General features: G+C 48.8%; 1 protein-coding gene across 1 annotated transcript in view; it reads right to left on the bottom strand.

Moving 5' to 3' along the window:
* DSCAML1 (DS cell adhesion molecule like 1) overlaps positions 1-18,168 on the bottom strand; it is a gene marked incomplete at both ends in the record, with an annotated part of 342,843 nt that overhangs the window by 151,888 nt on the left and 172,787 nt on the right. The gene's annotated exons all lie outside the window — the stretch shown is intronic.

The raw sequence follows: 18,168 nt of genomic DNA, 5'->3' as shown, positions 1-18,168 counted from the left end.
GTGTGTGTGTGTGTGTGTGTGTGTGTGTGTGTGTGTGTGTGTGTGTGTGTGTGTGTGTGTATGCTGACATGCATGTCCAGGGTCTTTCATTTTCCTGAAAGCCCCCTGAGGGCTGGGGCTGTGTCTTTTCCTTCCTTGGGATCTCTCCTGGGGTCTGGCACAGGGCTACAAAGACCTCTTCACCCCTGACATCTAACTGTGAAGGCCTCTCACTATTGAAGACTGGATATGGAAGGCTGGGCTCACTAATGGACAGTGGGCGCTGTATTAACAGCTAATAGTCACGCAGCACCCACGATGTGCCGGGCAGTGTTCTAAGTGCTTTATAGTATTCAATGATATAGTCCCGTCAATAACCTTATGAGGTAGGAACTGTTATTAGCCCATTTTTCAGATGGGGAAACTGATGCCTCAGGGTCACAGAGCTAACAAATGGAGAAGCAGGATTTGAACCCAGGCAGCCTGGTTCTAGAGCCCAGGCTCCTGGCTGCGGCAGCAACCTGCTGCCCTGACAGGGCTCAAGAGAAAGAGCTCAAGCATTGGGCAGCTCTGGGCGTGAACCCTGACATTGTCGCTGTGTGTGGTCACTTCCTCCAGGCTCAGTGTTCTCTCCCACAAATGGCTGATAGCACCCATCTCAGAGGTAACCATGAAGATGAGATGAAGTAAGCCAACCAAAGTGTCCAGCACAGGACCTGGCACTCACGAGTCACTAACGAGGGGAGAGGGGACAGTAGGGGGAGTGGCCCAGCTTCCTAATCCACTGATAGAGGGTCAAAGGCCATGAGTTTGCCTGTCCCGTTCTTGGTAGTTCTGACCAAATTGTTCTACACAGAGAGATGCTCAGTGGTGGGCAACCTCTGGCCTCGGTATCAAGAAAAACAGCCGTCTTGTGCCCTCCAGCACAGCTGTCTGCTCTACCCCCTCCCACCTGTCCCCACCTCTTGCACACCTTCCCTAAAAAGGTAGATCCCCCAGGCAGCAGCGAAGCTGCCTCTCCACGTGCCTCACGGGGGCCTGTGCACATGGGTCACTCAGCTGGCACCTCAAGCCTACTGTGTGCAGGTCCCTTAATTAGAGTCTGACAAAGGAAATGGGAGAATGGAAGCGGCTCCCAGCCTCCCTGCAGTGGGAGCATCAGGCTGACTGCCACCCAGGCCAGTTTGCAGGCTTCTTATAACCCCCAGTCCCAGAGGTCTAGTGTCAGGCCAGCACTAGAGCCTCCTTTATTAGGAAAAGACCCAGGGCTAGGTTTGGGGCCCTCACAGAAGCAAAGTGGGGAGCCTCCTCTTTCTGCTTATCATGGGGATGTGGGGTTCCCATATTCCTCAAACCACTGTATTGAATCAGCTGCATTTCTAAGTGCCCTTTAAAAAGGCAGCCCGGTCTCACCTGGCATGGTTATCCACCAGCCTTTCTCAGCCTTGCCAGAGGAAAGAAAAAGGAGCAAAGAGCGCTAAAGGTAAACCTCAAGGAACTGCAAGAGAGATGCACAGATATTGGGCCCCCTTTTCCATGTCAGTCTAAATCTCCCGCTGTTTCTCGATATGGGGCAACATTGGCATTTTGGGCAGGCGCCTTCCTGAGTCTACCCCAGGCAAAGAAGGATGTTTCCTCTTCATGCGCTAAGCGCCAGTCATTTTTGACAATAAGATATGCTGCCTGCTCCCCCACCCCTCCACCATGTTCAAACACCCACGTGGGTTGGGAGTTGGGGGTGAGCGATGCTGCCCCTGGTGGAGAAGCCCGTCCAACTTGCGATGCTCTTAGCAGGGCGTGCACATCTGCTTAGGCCTCTTGTCCTAAGACTCTAGTAATAGTCACATCTTCCTTCTGGGCATCAGCTTCTTCTGCAAAACAGGGGGCTGTGCTCTGGCTTTGACATCTGTGCTCTACGTGTTCCCAGTGGGTCAGATGACCTCCATCTAAGGTCCTGCAGCAGCCCCAGCTCCTTCTCTGACTCCAGCTATTTGGTCCTTTCTCTCTGTCTGGACTTCCCAGGCCCTCCCTAGTTTGTGGTATCCTCCTTCTACTCCCAAGACGTCTTACTGTTAGTCCTATGTGGTTGGAGCTAAGGAAGAAAGGGGGCCAGGGAAGGGTAAAGGGTGAGTCCTTTCCCCTCTGGATAGACCCTCTCTATTGTTCAGTTCTCCCTTCATCCCTTGCCCTCTGACAGTTTCCGTGGTGGGATTTTAATTCCTCATTGTTACTCTTGTCAAGATGGGACTCCTCTGTAGTTCACTCTAGCCTTTCTCTTCAACTGCTCTGCTTTGCATTTCTATGGTGGGTTTCTTCCTTCCTGATATAATGATTACTCTGTCTTTCTCTTTCACTCACACAATCAGACACACACACACACACACACACACCCTTTGATATTTCCTTAAGACACTTCTCTGAAGAGATGAGGGTGAAGGAAGGCTGTAGGGGAGCTTTAATGAGAAAGGCTTTCTTCCTAGTGGGGTTGGGGGAGGGTTGGAAAGAGACTCAACTAGAATAGGGATCAAGGAAGTCAGTGGAGCCCCTGTCTCTGAAGGGCTTTTAAAAATATCTGCTTTTTTTTCTGATTGAAATATACATATGCATTGTAAGAAATTTGGAAAATTCAGAAAAGCAGAAATAAGAAAATAAAAATTATTTGTAGCCCCACCAACATGAGATAGAAAGTTGATATTTTTTGGTGCATTTGGTGCCTTTCCTTCCAGTCTTTTTTTTTTTTGCGGGGGAGGGGGGTGGTGGTGGGAGGGAGGGGGTGGTGGTGGGAGGGAGGGGAGTGGTGGTGGGAGGGAGGGAGATGGGCCGAGATCAGGCTACATATGCAATTTTATGTGCTCTTTTTTCCCTACTTTATATTACAGTAAGAGCTTTTATTCTGTATCATTAAATCATCTGCAAAAACACCATTTTAAGGACTACATAATATTCCTTCCTATGGATAGACTGTGATAGACCTCCCAGATATCCCAGAACCCTAAGATGTTAGGACTGGCCTCACCTCGTGTTTCCACAAAAATCTCCTTTTGTGGAAAAGACAAAGAGACAAAGGATGAACCCCCCTCCCCGGTGATGTATTTTCCTGTCTCACTTCACAGTCAGGAAGAGCTCGTCAGCCCATCCCCATCCCTATCTCTACCCTCATGTAGGTCACCCTGAGGTAGATTTTTGCCAAACCCGTGCACAGTAACAAAAGCAACCTTTCAAGCATTGCAACCAACATAACCACCTTTTCTCAAAAAACCTCCTGAAGTGAAGGGGTAGAAGGAGGCAGGTGTGGAAATATGCAGATAAAAGTGGCTAAGGAACAAAATGTCATGTCTTCAGCTCTGAGACAAATCGCATGGGAGCAAGAAACTTAATAACAAACTCTTTTTGGTTCTGTATTGTCCGTGATAAATGACCACTCTCAGCATCAATAAGTGCGGACATACCTGGGAAAGAGATGTACATACGAGCCCATAGCTCCTGCTGAAAGCCGTGGATTGAATTCAATTTGGGGCTTGAAGGCAAATTTCACAGCCCTAAGCAAAATTATCTTAGCGATCGGCCACCACCACACACACAATAAAAGTAAGACCACTGCAGCTAAAATGGGGGAACATTATACAAGATCTCAAGGTACTGGATGGTGAAGAATGCTACTCTTAAGTCCAGATTTTTTGAAACTATAAGCTCTATGCTTAATGCGATTGCTACCAGGAAACACAACCTCCCTGGAAGTTCAGAGTATCTTCTGATCAGTCAGATTTGCAATTCCTCTCAGAAAAAAGTCACAGCAGGATGTGCCAGAGGCCTGAGAAGCAGCAGGTTGGGGAGGACAGACAGTAGCTTTGGAGAGCCCACTTCGACATGCAGTAATATATTTCTACGCTTGGGTGAAATTCAACATGAGAGAACATGTTGGAAACACATGCAAGATGAATACCAGTGAGTGTCTCAGTTACTGCCCATGGAACATGCTTTACTATGCTCACAGAAAGCAATGGCACCGTGCATTCTAGAAAAATAAGATGAGGCATGGGAGGTGGGAGACAAGGACACAGGGAGAAAGATGTGAAAGGGAACCACATAGGAATGCTGTTCGAAAAGCTAATCCCTATGAACTAACATCAACCAAGGTGGATGCACGTGCATGTAATGACGCATAAAAAGGAAACGCCAAAAAGAGCTCATTGTTTTGAATGCAGAGGCAAACCTGGACACCCAGTCTGTTACTATAAAAGGTTCATAGGAAAAAAGAGGAGGAAACCCAGTAGCTAGCTTTAGCTTTGGAATCAAGTAGTTTGGCGTTTATAAGGTTTCCATGTCCGTGAATTTGTCACTGCTGTGGGCTTTCTTTTCCCTTGGCATAGAATGGTTACTGTGATGAGTGGTCACATAAAGCACAATATAAATTTTTATTATTATTAGATGGTGCTGGGGCTGGAACTGCACTGTTCTGCATGGAGGTTTTCAGACATATTATAATTACATTCTGTAGGTTTGCAAATAATGACATAACCCAGTCACCTTACTGTGGTTATGATTTATTACAAAAAACAGAATGTTATTATATGGAAATTAGTTTCCACATAACAGCTGACTAGAGGGGAGAGCTCCAGAGCCACTTCCATCACCACGATGAGAATCCGTGGCATTTCAGGACCTGGGACAGCGCCAGAAGGGCCTCAGTCACCTTACTTGCCAGAAAGACCTCTGCAAGAAGGACACTGCAAGGGAGGTGTATGGGACCAGGGCCCTGAGCAGTTAAGACGCAACCTGGGTTCAAGGCCAGGACCTTTGTCAGCCTGGGAGAAGGAGCTTCCATGGATTACTTTTGATTTTTCATTTGGGTGCTGCCTTCTCCTGACCTCCTCTCTTTGCAGCTTAAATGCTCCTTCTCTAACTCGAAAAGAAAATTGTCAACCCCAGCATCATATTCCATAAACTCACTTTTTTTTGCACCTTTGGGAATACTGTCATTATTTAAAGTAAGAAGAAGGACAAAATTCAACCAAAGACACATTAAGTCTTTTGACTGTATGGACACATTGGGTCTAGCCCTATCCATAAACTTAGGCTGGGCGCTATAGGAGGAATACAAGAAATATATGGTTGATCAGTTAAACATTTATTGGTCATTTAGTTGTTAAAAATATTCTCCCAACAGGGTAGATGGCTGCTGCTTATGACAGAAAGCAGAATACAACACTTTCAAACATTCTCTCCAGCTCTCCTTTCTCCCGCTGTCTAAGCTTAAGAGATCTGGAATGCCAGCCTAAGAGATCTCCTCACCCTGGTCACAGCCTGAGGTTTCTAAGGGGATTACCTTTTGGTATAATGCATTTTTACAACATAAAAATAAGGAATGATAACAGTTTTCGTAGAAGCTTAATGTTTCCCCATATCCTACGGGTAGAACTTATTACCCTATTTAACTGAAGAGTAGGAATTAGTTCAGCAACTTGCCTAAGACTGAAGGGGAAAGGAGAGATCGGAACTCAGATTTCCTATTATCCCAGTCCCAGATACATCCTGCTATATCGTGGGTGTCTAGGGTGATTTAGGAGATGGCAGCTATCCAACGTGCAGTACTGGAAACTAGGATGAACTGGTTTTGGGCTCCATTATGCTTTTTGCCCACTTCGGAAGTTCTTGACTCTATGTAGAAACTCTGTTTTTTCCGTCTCTGTCTATATTCAGGTTCATCAAAACTGATCTCATCTCTTATTCCCCAAATGTAAACTCCAAACATTTCTTTGCCCTTTTCTATGTCATTTCAGGGTTTGAGGTGGGGGTGGGGGAAAGGGGTTGAAGAAGAGGCAACAGGAGCACTTTGCATGGTGAGTTGGGAGTGCCAACTTTCATTATAGCATCCTGGGGACGCAATTACATAGAACCCAAGGTATGTTTGTCGTCATCTCAAAATCAGGGCTGAGGGTTTCCCTGGTGGCGCAGTGGTTGAGAGTCCGCCTGCCGATGCAGGGGACACGGGTTCGAGCCCTGGTCCGGGAAGATCCCACATGCCGCGGAGCCGCTAAGCCCGTGCGCCACAACTACTGCGCCTGCGCTCTAGAGCCCGCGAGCCACCACTACTGAGCCCACGTGCCTCAACTACTGAAGCCCACGTGCCTAGAGCCCGTACTCTGCAACAAGAGAAGCCAGCGCAGTGAGAAGCCGGCGCACCGCAATGAAGAGCAGCCCCCGCTCGCGACAACTAGAAGTAAGTCCGCACGCAACAACGAAGACCCAATGCAGACAAAAAAAAAAAAAAAAAAAAAAAAAAAAAAAAATCAGGGCTGAATTGCTTTGGTCTAAACTGATTAAGAGCTCCGAGAGTTCTGAGGAAGGATTCTGACTATCCATTTTGGAGTGGGGTCTCCGGTGTTGTCTTTTTTTTGACGTTGGCGCCCGAAGTTTTGCGAGGATGAATGCATTGAGAATGTAAACACCTGGAAAGTAATCACTCCGTGACCTTAAATAACACTAACATGGTGGAATCACAGAATTATCACAGTGATACAGAACCCAGCATCAGTCTCCTTTCAGTGATTACAGAATTTCTGACCCATTAACATGAAACATTTTGTTGCAGCTTGGGGTAAACTTTTGGGTGGTTTCTGGTTTTGCGGGTTTCCAGCCCTCGGCCACTGAATGTCCAAGTTTAGTTCTGGTCTATACTCTTTCCTAACCCTGGGACACTAGTGACTGGAAGGGGATTTCCAGTCAAAAGTCTTCAGTGGTTCCTTATTACTTAGACTCTAGAACTAAGGAATAGGGCCTTGGAAACCTTCTAGTGTCAGATACTTTGCTTCAGGGTATGGATGCCTTCCTCCAAATGAAATTCTACATGGAACTCCAATGTGTGGAATGAGTGGAAAAGATGATGCTCTAAATAAGGCCCCTGTGAGGGGCTCAGAGCCCTCCCTGCTCAGCAGCACCCCGGCCCCTCTCCACATTGTGTGAACGTGTTCACTGAGTTCTTCCCCAGCCTTCTCCCCTCGGCACAAGATATCTGCTACCACCCTCTGTTTTCTGCATCAAGATGAACTCCAATTCAGGGTACAACTCAGTAAGCGTTGCAGGGCCCTGGCTCTGGTTGGGTCAAACGACTTTCAGCTGGGTCAGAAGATGGACATAGAACACACACAGATGTACGAACATCAGACCAACAGTGATATGCGCTCAGAGACAGACACCAAAGCCCCAGGTAGCATCCAGGAATGATCAACGACTCCAGGAGAGCAGTAGGTAAGTGGTGCATTACCATACAGAGGGGAATGGCAGGGCGCAAAGTGGAGGGCCATGTTCTGTGTTTGAATCTTGGCTCTGCCAAAGTGTGTGACCTGGAACAAGTTACAGTCAGCCCTCTGTATCCATGGGTTTTGGGTCCACGGATACAGAGGGCCGACTGTATTCACTGGACTACGGCATTTTATATAAGGGACCGGAGTGTCCACGGATTTTGGTAATCGTGGGGGCTCCTGGAACCAATGCCCCAATGATACCGAGGGACGACTGTACTTAACTTCTCTAGGCCTCGTTTTCCTTATCTGCAAACAGATAAGGTGGGTGCTACTGACAGACCCTACATTATAGAGATATGGTGAGAAGTGGATGAGTTTATTCTGAGAATAAGCAGTGATTTAGGAAAATGCCTGAAATGAAGAAAGAATTCCATAAGCATCGTCTGTCTCTACTGCTGATCACCCTCACATCTTCCCTGCCTGGTCTTTGTGCCCTGGTTCTGCCAGCACCCGTGGTCGGAGTTCCCGGAGTGTGCGCTGGGGCAGGGCTGCGTGAGGCACACAGGGAGGGCATTTATTGCCTGTTCTTTGCAGCCCCTCCCCTCTCTTCCGGGGCCTGGCTGGCCAAGCGGGAACATCTTGCAGACACGTGACAGCCCCTCCCGGCTGAGCTGCGATGCGTAAAGGGATTTACGGTTGTAGAGCCGCATCTCACTGTGGATCATGTCTGGGAGTGAATCCCCACTCCCCGCTCACAGCTGTGCACTAGCAGGCTGGTCCCGCAGAGGGGAAATGCCAGCTTCCCTCGCCCTCCGGCTCTGAGTCCCACAGGCCATTCTGAGCCAACCCTCCCTCCCCAAACCACAGGATCTCCTATGCTCCCTGCTCTCTTTTCTCCCCGCCCACCAGGGGAGGGAGGAGGGGTGGTCTGAGCCACCACATCAGGCAGTGACAATTAAACCCATTCAGAGCCCAGTCATTTGCATGCAACTCCTCGCCAGGCAGAGAACACTCAACCTGTCATTATCTCCTGGCATTGCTGGTAACTGTGACACGTGGCCGTGGAGATGGCGGCTTCCTTTCCCTGGGTACTGCCAGCCAAGGAGAGGTGATTGACGAAGGGCCGGGGACCTTTCCTCCTGCCCTAGCTGGCCTCTGAAGGAGGCCAGGGGGCCAGGGCTGAAGGAGGAGGTGGAGTGGAGACAAGGTGATAGGACCCCATGGACCCCACTGTGCTTGGGCACTGGCAAGGGTCTCTGGAGGCCACTGCAGGAGGATGGTGGGAGGGCAGGAATCATCTGAGGGTAGTTCCCACCCCCTCAGCTGGAATTTATTGAATGAGGCTGTCCCTTGAAAAGTACTGAAAGCCACAATTTTGCTGTATACCCACAGAGCAGGCTCCAGAGCAGCTGTTCCCCTCCCCCATCCCTCACCCACTAATTCTCCTCTCTGTCCCTCCCCCACCTCCAGCTCTAAATAAATCACAGTAAGATCCAAATGCTACGACGCCTAGTTGTGCTGGTCCAGCATTTCTGGTCTCAGAAACGGAGAGACAAAAAAGACCTAAAGGCTAAGAATCTCACATTGATTCCCCAACCCTGGATCGTAAACCGTCCACAGCCTATCATGAAACCAGGGTCCAAAGGCCCTATCCCTAGGGCTGGTTGGGGGAGGGGGCAGAAACGCTTCAGCAGGGAGACTTGACTTTAAGTTTAACCTGCTGAGGCCAAGCCGAGATGCCCAAGGTCAGGACTAGCTTACATTTAGAGTAGGTGGTACCATTATGAAAGATCCAGAAGCGCTCTGCCATCCAAAACACTGTTCAGTATCCACTATGACCTGAAATTCCACTATTTGTGTTTTATTCCTTTCACTTAAACACTTGATCCTGGTTTAAATGCAAACACCCCCAAGAGAGGCAACACTATAAAATGTGTTCTGTTTTTTAGTCCTTAGTAAAAATAAGTTTCTCCAGCCTTTTCTGAGAAGAAGCACTGATTATAACGGAAGGGACAAGGACCTGAGGGTCTCACCCTCTTGAGTGGGTGGGGGCAGCTTTCCCCAGGAAAGGGGAAACCCGAAGGGCAAGGTATCTGTGTCGGGAAGATCCTCGTATTTTTTCCCAGAGCCAGTTCTGATTCATTTGTTCCTGGTTGGAGAGATCTGGGCACACTGGGGTCCAGGCCAGCCCAGCTGTGTCCTTTCTCTGAGTTTAGGTTTCCCAGGACAGCAGGGCCCTGGGTTCAATCCTGGACAGGAGCTGGAAGGATTACCTTTAAGTCTCACTGCATTTCCTGCTGCTGTGATGAGGCCACCCACCCACGAAGCTCCAGCTCATTTCTCTTTTAAAGGCATAGATTTATCAAAAGGACCACTGCATCTCCTGCCTCTGTTCCCACCTCCCAACCGGCACCTCTAGGGGGGCATGCCCAGAGGCGCTCCCTTTAGGTGATCTCTAAAAATAGGAACTTCACTTTCTCAGGTAGATATGAGCACCTATTACTTTGTGCCCTCAGATACAAGGAGACAGTTCATCTGCTGCTGGGCAAGAGCGCTCCCTCCGTTCCCGGTCAGGCCCTGGGCACAGGTAACCTGGTATCTCGGTGCGCATGCGTATGCGTATGCGTGTGCGCGTGTCCGTTCCTTCCCTGCCTGTGACTCCTTGTAGGCAGGGTCCCTCTCTTTAGACTCTGCAGCATTCAGCATAAGGCTAGGCACACAGCTGGTGCTTAATAAGTGTTAGCTGATTGGCTGCCAGTCCCTGCCTTTGAGTAATTCATTGTCTTAAGTAAGGCAAGTACTTCACACACAGCTAAGACTCAGAGAGCAGTGAGGCCCCACAGCAGAGGGAGCGGACAGTCTACCAACCTGGCTACAGAGGGGAGTCAGAATCCTCCAGCTCCTGGCCTGGGAATTCTCAACGTACTGCAATGCTCACCCTAAAACGGCTGCTAAACTTGGTCCTAATTTTGTCCATCAGGGGCGCCCCCATCCTGCATCACATGTTATTCACGTGGCTTCCAAGCAGAAGGAAATTCACGTGTAAACAGCCCTGGGGCTGAGCGCTCAGGGTCAGGCGAATTTGAACCTTCGCTCTGTCACTTGCCATGTGACTGTGGGCAAGTGATCCTCTCTGGGCCTCGGTTTCTTCATCTGTAAAATGGCAACAGAGAGCTACCTGTGTCAGAGCTTGCTGTGAAGATTAAACGAGATAATGGACATAAGGGACTTAGCACAGTGCCTGACACATAGTGAACACTCAATAAATGTTAGCGACTTAATTTTATCATTTCCTAATGCATCAGGCTAATGTCGTAAGGGTTATGCAGCAGAATGCATTCTGAAGGAAGATTTTCACATTCAAAAAGGTCAAATCAACTCCTCTCTTCCAGCAAAGTGCAACAGTGGAATTGTTCAGGATAAGAAGGGCTACTCTAAAAATGTCAAACTTTGGGGTAGAAACAGAAAACCTTAGGCAATTTCCTGAATGATCTTGAAGGTCAAGATATTTGTAGGAAGGTCAAATGCTATTACTACCGTCAGCAGTTCTAATTTACTGAGCATCTACTATGTGTCAGGAATTGTTCCAAACACCTTATTTATAATCCTTAAAATGACAATTCAAATAAGGCATTCTTATCCCCATTTAATTGACAAGGAAGCTCTAACGGGCAGGTGCCATGGCTGGGCACTGGCAGAGCTGGTGTTCAAACCTAAGCCCGTCTGACTCAAAGCCCGGTCTTTCTCCTAAGCAGACCACCTTCCACGCCCTGGTATCACTAGAGCACAAGCTTCTTGCAGGTAATGCAGGCGTCTCACTCGTCTTCAGGAGCCTTGCTCGCTTGCTCGGTGTCTGGCCATGGCACGTGTCCAGTACATGGCAACGAATTGAACGTTTGGTGGCATAAACTATTTCACGTAGCAGGGGGTGGAGAGAGAGGTGCCGTGTGTGAGCCAACACGGCCACAGCTCCCCGACTGTTGTTAGAGAGGAGGACAAACTGCACCGACCGTGTTTCTGGGCTGATTCTGTGAACTTGACCCCTTAATGCGTTTGGCAGCTGCCCAGAGACCTCCCTCCCTCCCTGCATCCCCCCACCCCTCCCTCTCCATCAAGGCCTGTGTTAAATTTGCAACAAAAAACAGAGGCCCCACCTTGGAGGGCCCTGCTCATGAATAATGAACCCACACCAGCTCCTTTCTTTTGAAGGAATTCTCTCTTGGCTGTGGAGCTGTGTGGCAGGGAGGCTGCCTCATTATTGCAGTTGTTTATTTATTCATGCTTGAATGGGGTGGGCCAAGCCCGTTCGCAGACATCTTTTCCCTCACTGAATCCTGCTCTCCACTCCCCTTTCCTTCAACTTCTAGCTTCCCTCCAAGGGCTCCAGCGGAGGATGAGGTTGGGATCCAAGTAGCCGGATCGTCCGGGGAGCCCAGGATGGAGAAGCCAGAGACGGAAATGGAAGGAGATTGCTTCCCATGCCAGTCTGCCTGCCCTGCGTCCCTGGCAACCAGGCCTGTCTGGGATCCAGGGCACCCTGCCATGAGGACACGATGCAGGTGCTCTGGGGACCGCCATTGCCTGGCCTGTGGCTGTCTGTTGGCTGTAGGTCTGGGAAGGGAGCTGATCAGAGGGGCTGAAGAGTATCCTCTTCCTTCTGCTCTGCCTCCCTCGCCCTCCCGAATTTTAGATCAGCATGACCTTCCTCCTTGCCTGTACCCCCTACCCTACCCCACGGCAGGGCTGGTCTGACAAACACTTCCCAGGGACGCCGTTTAGGCTGGGAAAGATGGGGCTGACCTTGCCCTCGTCTCCCGAAGCTCAGCTCAGGCCTCCCACATTCTTGTACCAATCGCCCATCACCATCTCGGAGGGCTTCCCTCTGCGGCAAGCACAGCACTCTCTCCCTGAGCACGGAGTCACGTGCAAGCCAGCCCAGAATGCAGAGACGAGGCAGAATGGAAAAGCACTTAAGCAGAGGCCCTCAGCCAACTTTCATTTACTCTGCCACCTGGCTTCTTTTAGTCCTGGGCACACGGAGTCTGTCTTTGTTGGACTAGATTTCTGTGTTAGGTCAGGGTAGCCTGCAGGGGGAGGAGGGAGGTGCTTGGGAGGGAGGGTTGGACAAGAGGCAGGGAGGTTGGCGTGATGGGGAGAGATGAGAGGGTGGGGAAGGGGGTCTGGCTTTAGTTCAAGCTGTCTGGGTGAGGGCCTCCCACCCCAGGGAGCACTGTGATGGGCTGGAACCAGGCAGACCTGGATTTGAACCCCGGCGTGGGTTCTCTCTTGCTGTGCCATCAGGGGCGGGGCAGTCACTTAATCTCCTTGAGACTTGGTTTCTTCATCTGTCAAGGGAGCCAACCCCGGCCGCCGTGCAGGCAGTTGTGAGGGTCAGAGGCTGTGTGCGCACAACGCCTGGCCCAGGGTCTGGTAAGTGCTCAGACCACAGCAACGGTTTATTATCCTTTCCACTCTCCAGGCCCAGTCTTCCCTTCTGTGTAACGGGGAGCGCAAGGTGGGGCTCTTCTGTGGGGTATGTGGGGAATCCTTCTTGGAGAGGCCATGACCCCTCCTCACTGAACTCTCAGGTTTGCTGGGGGTCGGGGGCTCCCACCCTCTCAGGGCTCTTTCCTTCCCTCTTGAGATTCCCCCATGAGTGGGTTCTGAGGAGCAGAGAGGAAACCAGGAGCTAGGAATACCTTCTCTTCCTTCCTGGGCCTCTATAGCCCCCAGAAGGAATCTTCAGTCCTCCTGGAGAAGGTCACTCAGCCTTTGCTCAAACCCTACCTCCAGGCTGCCCGTCCCACTTGTGAATAGCTCTGGGGATCAAACAAACCCCCTTCCCTAAACATTCACCCACTGACTGTAGTTATACCTTGAAATAAGTGTGATCTGTTTTCCATACGATACCCCTTCCAGTATTGGAGACAGCTATAAAACCCACTGAAACAGTCTCTCTACACTTAGATATAATACACTCATTGCAAGAAAAAGTCATTCTTAATTGACACAGATTCCACTCATCACACCCACCCCGACCTTGCTCTGGTTCCACAGATAATCGGTATGTCAGATTCCCCCTCCCTCTGTGTTTACAGGAGATTTTAGAGATCTTATTTATCTCCATGACTTTTCATCCAGACCATCATTGCTACCCGAGGAGGGAGTCTGAACTCAGATTCTGATGTCCGCGTTCCTCAAATGTGCCTGTCAGACCACGGCTTCCTTCTCTGGGAGGGAAGTGGAATTGGGTAGAGAAGTTGATTAGGGAAGAGCGTGGACTCATTTAGTCAGGCAGTGCTTACTGGTGAGGATGCAGAGACGACTCAATCATAGTCCTGTCCTCAGCAAGCTCACCATGGCCTGGACCAGATGGTATTCTAGGCACCAGTTCTGAGAGCCCAACCACCCAGAAACGGGGCTCTTTCACAAGGAGGCATGGGAGCTGATGGAGGGGGCAGGGCGGTACTGACTCTCCAGTTGGCCGTCCACAACTCCAGCGACAAGTTCCCCATCACCTTGTCTCCTGACCCCAGCACGGCCTCTGTGGCTGAGTCTATCCATCTTGGAGACTGGGCCAGAACAGGCTCGGAGGCAGGGGAAGGAGAAGCAGACAGGGTGGCAGTCCATCAGCCTAGAGTGGGAAGCCAGCCTACCAGTCTCAGGAAAAAGACGTGTACGAGGAGGTGCAGAACCAAAGTGACGCTATCCGGGGCTCTGGTCTGGGTTTCTGCCATTCATGCTCCGAAGCGATGCTGACCACCTGGGAGCCACCATCCACAGCAGAGGCTGTGTCTCTGTTGTATCAGCTGGGGCCCCAGCAGGAAACAGAATTCAACTCGGATGGTTCAAAAGTAGAGGCTTTAAGGAAGGGGCTAGCGCCCGGAGACAAGCAGCCAGTTGCAGGTGCATCCACGGCACCTCAGTGAAAAGTGCGGGCCTACGTCGCAGGCAAAGCAGTCCCCACGGCTCGTCTTTGCTAAGAGAATACACCCTGGGTCACACCAGCTGTGCAGACCTTAGCAGGAGAGGTGGTGAGGGCAGGACCTCGCAGCAAGAGGGCAGTGTAGGGCCCAGAGGGGTCTGTTCCAAACGCCACAGGGATAGGTGTTTCCCCTGCACCCAGAAGCCATCTTGGATAGGAAGAATGCAGAGGCCACATCAGTAGGGGAGAAAGACTCTCGATAAAGAATGGGAACTCGCAAGAGTATTTATTCATTAAATCCCAATAGGCCATTTTAAACTGGGAGAGACTGCAGTCTCTTTAAGTGGCGAGTTTGAAACTTCCTCTCTGGAAGCAACCTAAACGTCCATCAGTAGGTGAATGGATAAGGAAGACGCGGTATATTTACACAATGGAATACTACTCAGCCATAAAAAAGAATGGAATAATGCCAATTGCAGCAACTTGGATAGATCTAGAGATGATACTGAGTGAAGTCAGACAGAGAAAGACAAATATCATATAGTATCGCTTTCACGTGGAATCTAAAAAAAATGATACAAATGAACATGTTTACAAAACAGAAATAGACTCACAGACAAAGAAAACAAACTTATGGTTACCAAAGGGGATAGTAGTAGTAGTGGGGAAATAAATTAGGAGTTTGGGATTAACAAATACACACTGCTATATATAAAAGAGATAAACAACAAGGACCTACTGTATAGCACAGGGAACTATACTCAGTATCTCGTAATAACCCATAATGGAAAAGAAATCTGAAAAAGAGTATATATATGTATAACTGAATCACTTTGCTGTACACTTGAAACTAACAAAACATTGCAAATTAACTATACTTTAATAAATAAAATAGCTGCTATATATATATATATACATATATATATATATATATATATATAAATTCCTCTCTCCGCCTGCGTCAGAGGGAAGGCAGCTCTTGAGAAACGAGGTCAGTCAGGGAAGCTAACAGAAGTTTCATCCGCATTGTGGTGTATACATCTGATCCCATGACATGTGCTTTGAGACCTCCTATGTAAGGGCACTGAGCCAAGACTGTGGGCGAGGCAGGCGGATGAGACCGTGGGGGAAATCTGGGTGGCAAATATGCGTGAACAAATGAAAAGTTCCAGCAATGCAACTGTGGAATACAGCAATTCCACAACGGAGAGATGACATCAATACTTAATGATCTGGTATGGTTAACACAGCCTTGAAAATAGATGTCACTTTTATTGTCATGTTTTTTCTGACCATAAAAATAAAGTATACTTATTATTAAAAAATTGAAACATATTAAGAAATACAAAAAAGAGAATTGAAATCCACAATCCAACTTTCCCTACTAACAGTTCAGTGAATTTCCTTAATATCGTTTAAAACTTTTATATGTGTATTTAAACACGTACACAACACACTCTCACGTATACACATATTTCAGTACAGTTGAGATCAGACTGTACATAGTTATATTTCCTGTTCATTTTTCTTCGCATTCAACTGAGAACATTTTAATATCTTGGCACAGTCTTCCTAAACTAGTATGTTTCATGCCCAGGTGACAGTCCATTATGCCGATGTACTGTGCTGTATTTAAACAACCCCTGTTGATATTTAGACCACTTCTGATTTTTCACTATTAGAAACCTTCATCTGTATTTTTCCATTTATTTCCTTATGATAAATTCCTAGAAATGAAATTATTATTAGGTCTACAGGAACTATTATTTTTAAGGCTCTGTGACACATACAGCCAGAAGTGTTGACACGTATCACTGTAAATATTGTACCAAGTTTTACTATCATCAGCGGTTTGCTGAAGTGTCCTTCTCACCTTTGCCAACACTGAGCATTATATATTTTAAAATACGTGCCACACTGAAAAGGGCAACACGGCAGCTTGTTTTAATTTGCATTTTTGATTACTAGTGAGGTTGATTCTTGAAATAGATTTGTTTCAACTATTCTTCTTTCTTTTGTGACTCTCTGTCATGTTCTTTGCTCCTTTTTCTCTTCGGATGTTAGTGTTTTCTTAATGATCTAAAAGAGTACTATATTTGAAGGATTTTAATTGTTACCCATTGCTATATTTGTCTCAAATAATTTTTTTTTGACTTGTAGTTTGCCTTTTAACTTTTTTTTTTTTTTTTTTTGCGGAACGCGGGCCTCTCACTGCTGTGGCCTCTCCCATTGCGGAGCACAGGCTCCAGACACGCAGGCTCAGCGGCCATGGCTCACGGGCCCAGCCGCTCCGCGGCATGTGGGATCCTCCCGGACCGGGGCACGAACCCGTGTCCCCTGCATCGGCAGGCAGACTCTCAATCACTGCGCCACCAGGGAAGCCCTCCTTTTAACTTTATATACAGTATTTGCTGGATGAAATGAAGTGGTAGGTGTAACGTTTAAGGGTTGGGAAGACTGGCTTTGCACTCTGGCCTTCTCCCATGGCCATAACGGGCCAGTGCAGAGAGGGTCTATGGATCTGACCTGGTCTCCCTGTAACCCTCAAAACCTACACTGATGAACTTCCCTACCAGAACTTCTGAGGGTACCCCAGCGATCACTCTTGACCTGAAAACCATCCCATTCCCACCTTGCCCCCCAAAGAGGAACAAACCCCCAAACACACCCAATGAAGCAACCTGCCCCCTCAAGGAGGCGCCAGCACTGTCTGCTTCTGGGTTGTGAAGCTGTTCCCAGCCAACAGCCTGGGGAGAGGAACTGTGGCTGGTTGCCATGGACTGTTTGTGCACGCTCTCCATGCCGACAAGACACTCTTGACCACTCTGCTCCTTTACTGTGGAGTCAACAGGGGATTCTCCCGCCCCCTTTTGTTGCTACAGCTGCATCTTCCGGTCACATGTGCTTCCTTCCCCTCTCAGCTACATATTACATGCACACCTCCCAGGGCCCTAGATGTTAGGTGCTGGGCGGGCGGTGAGGGTTCTTTTCTGGTCGTCTAAGGGATCAATGTGGCAACAGAGACCTCGTCAACAGCCATCTCTAGTTAGTTTCTGGGGTGACCTCTCCTCTCTACAACCCCAAATGTGGTGACAGTGCATTGCTTAGCAGGAGCCAGGGCTGCTGGGGCCAGGCAGTGAGGACAGACTCAGAAGGAAGGGGTAGTGGAGGTGTGAGGTCTTTGACACAGACCTCCCAGAGGAGTCCGGTGTGCACTTTGCCTCTTCTTTTCTGTTTTTCTTTTCCCACTTAAAATAATCTTGGGGAGGTTATTCCTTACCGGTATGCACAGAGTCACCCCATTCTTTGTAATGGTTGCCCGGTATTCAATTACACACAGCTATATCCATTTATTTAACCAGTTCTCTATTCCTGAGAGTTGAAGTTGCTTCTAAGTTTCTGTAACTGCAGGTAATACTGCAAACCCCCTGCCCCCAGAAAACAACAAAACAAAACAAAACAAACAACAAAAAACCACAAAAAGCCCCAAACAAACTGGTAAGTAGATCTCTTTGCACGTGTGCTAATGGATGCTTACACCCCTGCAGGGGGGATTCCTAGCGGTAGAATGGCTGAGTCAAAGGGCATGCACATTCCCAAAGTTTCTACCTCCTGCCAAGTTACCCCCCCAGGGAGGATATACCTGTGTACCCCTCTTCCCCACCCCACCTTCACCCTCAGCAGCACGGGAGAGAGCTTCTGCCCACACCGGCCAGCACAATTAGAAAAAGGCAAAGCTCTCAGCATGGCCCATGAAGCACCCCCAAGTCTGGCCCCGACCTGCCTCTTCTCAAAGTCTGCAGGGTGACGCTTCTCCCCTCCCTCCTTCCCTGCTGGCCATGGCCTCCGCATGCACCACTCACTTGCCCAGAACGCTCCTCTCTGCCTTCTCCTACGTATCCTTCAGATCTCAGCCACCCACCGCTTCTTTAGCGAGTTCATGAACCCCTGAGCTCTTGGAGTGCAACGCCCTATACTGTGGTTTGGGGGATTATTTGATAAATGTCTGTCTCTCAACTG

The sequence above is a fragment of the Grampus griseus genome (assembly GCF_964374135.1).
Source record: "Grampus griseus genome assembly, chromosome: 8".
In the NCBI taxonomy this organism is placed as follows: Eukaryota; Metazoa; Chordata; class Mammalia; order Artiodactyla; family Delphinidae; genus Grampus; species Grampus griseus.
This window is presented reverse-complemented; position numbering and strand designations above follow the sequence as displayed.